Genomic DNA, 5,544 nt, shown 5'->3' with positions numbered 1-5,544 from the left:
TTTTATTAGGTTTAGTGACATGTTACAATGTTTACATGGTACAATTTCTGGTAAGCTACGCTTTTTTATTATTTCAATTCAATTGTGATTTGATTTAATTTTGACTCATTTGTATAAATATTAGGTAGGCTACACAAGATAGGCGTTAATTTTTCTCAAAAAAAAAAAAAAAAAAACAACTCACCTAATGCTGTAAACATACAGAGAGAGCCCTATCAGCTGGTAGTAGGCTATTATTTAAGGTTAAAAATAGTTAAATATAATGCGTTTTTTATTATTATAATAAAACCTTTAATGATATAAGTAAAAATATAATAAATATGTAATATAGAACACATATTTAGCAAAACACTCTCTATAGCAATTTTTTTTTCTTGCCAACTGTCCTATAGGCTAGCTAGCCTATATATTAAATGGCTTTCCTGAGGTAAATGTGACATAATTGTCCTTCAGCTATGTTATTGACCTCTTCACGCTGATGAAAAACACTTATTGATCGATATTATGTATGAGGAATATACATTTCGGTAAGTTGTCATAAAGTAACCTGCTTTGTCTAGTCTGTCGGTCTCCGTGTCCTCTTTGCTTCGCGATTTTTCTGTGCGTGAGAAAATGCATGTGTGGCGTGAGAGCGTGTGAAAATGTGTCTCACGGTGAATGCGTGAGAGTTGGCAGCTCTGGTTAAACGTGCTCCAGGTCCTCCAGCAGGTGCTCGTGCTTCCATGGCGGTTTCAGTTGTGCTTCCTCCTCCTTTGGCATGGCAACAAACAAGCATTACGCTGAAATAGAGCGCGCGCCGTGCGGAGCGTGCGTACTGCAATCTAGGAGCAGTGATTCGCCAAACCTCCCTTATTGTAGTCGCACACATTTCTTCTGATTTTATTTTGTAGTAACGAGTAACGAAGATGCTTAGTGGAAATATAGCGGAGTAAAAGTATACATTTTATCTAGGAAATGTAGTGGAGTAAAAGTCAAAGTTGACATAAATTTAAATAACGAAGTAAAGTACAGATACGTGAAATTTCTACTTAAGTACAGTAACGAAGTATTTGTACTCCGTTACATTACAACACTGTCTCCATCTCTGCTGTAGCCCAGTCTATGCTATGGTATACAGTATTGGCCGCTGTGGCTCCCTCAACTTGTGGCCACGACAAATAGATGTCGTTCTCTCAAAATATGAAGTCGTGGCCACGAGAAAAATATATCGTTCCCTCAACATATGATCTCGAGGCTACGACTTTGCATCGTGTGGCCTCAACAAAATTATCTCGTGGCCACGACTTAATATGACGTTCCCACGAGATATTATGACGTTCCCACGACTTACAGTTTTTCTCAATTGTTTACGCACAAATACTGGTACATGAGACACAATGACCACAACATGTTACTCATTCACCAACCGCCTGAACCAATTCTGCTAAACTACAAGCACAATTCCTGCTTTACACTCAGATTGCAGTTCTAAAACACACTTTTTTCAAAACACTACACACACTTCTCTGCTTTTGGCACAATTTTCATGCAGAAAAGCTCTTGTTTTCACAAGGAACACACTGCCATTCAGATATGCACACTGACTCATCACATGGGCAAACACCCGTCACACAGGTTTACAATTAGCAATCAGAGCTTTAGCATAAAAGAACAACAGGTGAGCTCTTCAATGGAGCAATGGATGCCATTGGATTTTTTTTATTTATTTTTTACTGTAACTGTATACAGTCAATTCTTCTGTTGTTTTGTATGTAGACCACTGTATGTACAACTTTGTGTTGGTTGGGATGTGCACTGTGTACATTGTTTTTGTAGGAAAAATATATACTATGGTAGTCAATGGGGACCGAGATCTGTTTGATTACAAACATTCTTCCAAATATCTTCCTTTGTGTTCAGCAGAACAAAGAAACTCATACAGGTTTGGAACAACTTGAGGGTGAGTAAATGATGACAGAATTTTCATTTTTGGGTGAACTATCCCTTTAAGGCTGAGATTACTCCATATTTACAGTTTTTCTCGATTGTTTACACACATTTTCTGAAAGCATGCCTCATATTCTCAGAACTCTACACACAAATCCAAAAACACACACACAATGGGCAAAACCCCTCAATTCTCCTGCAAAATGAAACTTTACATACAAAACAATGTTATTTCTTCTCAAAATGGTATTTTGTTTTCAAATGACACACACAAACCATCATATGAATAGACATTTATAAGAACCAGTTGAACACTGATGTGCTCAATGTAAAACACTATGATGAATGGAAAACACTTCTTCTCCATTCATCATAATGATTTAGGCCTTTTTTTGTTCAGTGTTACACTTTCTACAGACAGTACATACATAAGTGTGTTGTAAAATATCTGAGAATATTGTTTTTATACTCAGAACACACAAATACACGGTAACAAATATATTTTATTTTTCCCACAAAAACAATGTACACAGTGTACATCCCAAGTTACCAACACAAAGTAGGACATACAGTGGTCTACATACAAAACAACAGAAGAATTTACTGTATACAGTTACAGTAATAAAAAAAAAATCCAATGTTGGCATCCATTGCACCATTGAAGAGCTCACCTGTTGCCCTTTTATGCTAAAGCTCTGATTGCTAATTGTAAAACTGTGTGACGGGTGTTTGCCCATGTGATGAGTCAGTGTGCATATTTAAATGGCAGTGTGTTCCTTGTGAAAACAAGAGATTTTCTGCATGAAAATTGTGCCAAAAGCAGAGAAGTGTGTGTAGTGTTTTGAAAAAAGTGTGTTTTAGAACTGCAATCTGAGTGTAAAGCAGGAATTGTGCTTGTAGTTTAGCAGAATTGGCTCAGGGGGTTGGTGAATGACTTACATGTTGTGTTTATTGTGTCTCAAGTACAAGAAAATGTGTGTAAACAATCGAGAAAAACTGTAATATATACAGTTTTTGTGGCTCAGATAAGGTCCAGTTCTGGTTTATATCTTTGCTCTTGGCTGAGATGTGGCATTGCTATGGCCTGCTTGTGGCCCAGATCTGGCAAACAGGAGTGGCCCACCCAAGTGATCATCATTCCACGCTGCATGTGGGCCAGATCCGCATTCCACAAGTGCCAGATGTGGGCCGGATCTGGGCTGAAACAATGTTGCTATCTAGTCAACATTTGAAGTGGATCAAAAAATGTAATCAAAGTTGTCCTTAGACAAGAACAGGTATTGTTCAAAAATCATGTATAACTTTGATGAAAGGTTTTGATCCATTTCAAATGTTGACTACTGTAGTTTTTGACCTTGTACAAGAGGGCACATGGACATCAATATCGGACGTTCAGAAGACATCAAAAAAAGATGTAATAAAAACTTTCATTCTGGCTCTTCTTTTCAACATATTTTTTCAACTTCTTTTCAACATATGACAAAGCCATAAAAAACCCACACTTTTGCTCAGTGGGTACATAGTGTGTTGTATACTGAGTATTTTTTTTCTTTTCATGAGATATTTGGTACAGTCAAAGGCCTTTGGCATAACGACATATCATGCTGCTACAGGTCTGAAATATTTGTCTGTTACTTCATCTGTACTGCAAGGAAATGGAAAAAGCATCTTTGAAACCCCCGTTGTACAGGTTTTGCCACTGTACTTTATTCACAGCAGGTATTTGAATGATTGAAATAGTGTTTCAGGAACACTTACATTAAATGGAATTCTATGAACATTAAGGAAACTGGACATTTTTATGTTCTTGGAATATTACAAATCAACATTCCTAGAATTCATACTTTGCAGTCACGTGACTACCATGGATACCTGGCTGGCAACAAACGGGTATTTTCAACGTAGAGTCCTGTTAGTTCCAGGTCTTTTGATGTTATTTTGATGTCATGCTTTGTTGGTATTTGATGTCAATTCAACATTTATTTGACGTCAAGATGTCATGATGTTGATCCCAGCAGGCACAGGATATAGACTACAGTGTCGGTCAGACGTTGGATTTTGGTTGAAAATGAAAGTCGGGTTGAACTAATTCCAATGTTTGTTTGACGTCAAGCTCCAACGTTGGGCAGTCGTTGAATTTTGGTTGGAATAAACCAAACAAAAAGGTGAAATGCATGGCCGTACACTTACCAGGTTCACTTAAAACTAACCAGATTTACTTTATTTAATTTCCAGTTTAATTAAATCATAATTCGCATTTTAAAGTCACTATGATGGTGGTTAGCATTTGCTTTAGTTGTGCCCTTGACCCTTGACTCGTTAATATAACATTTTCTCTAATATAACAGACAGAGAAAATGTTATATTAAAGAGTCAAGGGTCAAGAGCACAACTAAAGCATGCTTCAAGCAGCAATGCATGCTAGGGGTGCTTCTCAATTCTTATTTGTGCATCCTCGTTTCCTCTCCTCGCTTCCTTTCCTCGCGTCTCAGCTCCTCCCCCTGTAGGATGCGAGGGAAGGCTGCAAGGAAAAGACGCGAGGACGGAGGGATCGAATGAAAGCTTTTTTTATACATTGGAATCCTTGATCACTCGAGCGTCACTTCATCGCGTCATCAGCAGCGCTCAGAGGATCTGCCCTCGTGTTGTTGAAATTTGTTTATTTAAGAAATTCATAATAAATAATAATAAAGAAAGATACCCTGTTGAAATATGTGAGGTGTGTGGTTTATATAAACTGCAAAAGTAAAGTATAAATCAAAATGATTGTGACCGATGTGAAGGGGGAGGAGAATTTAAACGTGCGTCACGTTTTAGTCGATAAAACTCTTCCGCATAGGATACACCTGTGTATCCTCGCTCATGACTCCTCTGGAAGCCTCCTCACTCCTCGATCCTCGACTCCTCGCGGTGCAATTAGAGAATTGAGATGTCCTTCAAGATGGCTGTGCTCGATCGGTTTCCGGGTCATAGGATGGAGGACGGAGGAGAGAGGAGACGAGGAGGGATATTGAGAAGCACCCTCGGAGTGATGAGTTTAATACTATGGGGGCTCCCAGCATGGATTTCTGCATGAAGCATGTCACCATTGCTGAGATTCACATACTAATTCTTGATTTCTGTGTGCGTCTAATTATTTTTACTTGCGATTATATTTTCAAAATGATAAAATTCAGAATGACTGGTCTGTGGCAAGAAAGTCCATCAAGGGCCCACTTGGCGGGGATACTTGATCTTATAGTTACGGTCACTAAACAATAAATGTGATGTTTACAGAGAAATTGAAACATTGTCTATATGACAATAATATGGTGGAAGAACTTCTGTGGTGTAGCCAAATCCCTATTTGTTCTCTTCTCATTTTATTTACTTTACTGTTATTACTGTAAACTGCTTTTACATTTTTGTTATTTATGGTGGTAACACTCTATTGAGAATTAGTAGACATGTAGGTGCAACGTTACGTTTAGTTAACAGAATGTGTTAAAGGGTCCATCAAAATAAAGTCAAACCAAAAATCTTAAAGAAAATGTAAATGGCATGAGAGACAAAAGGCAAACCTGAAAATATCCAGGCTCCGCCTATGATTGGGTGTGAGAATGTGTTGCTCAATCGCAG

The sequence above is a fragment of the Rutilus rutilus genome (genome assembly GCF_951802725.1).
Source record: "Rutilus rutilus genome assembly, chromosome: 1".
Classification (NCBI taxonomy): Eukaryota; Metazoa; Chordata; class Actinopteri; order Cypriniformes; family Leuciscidae; genus Rutilus; species Rutilus rutilus.
Note: the sequence above shows the minus strand (reverse complement) of the source record.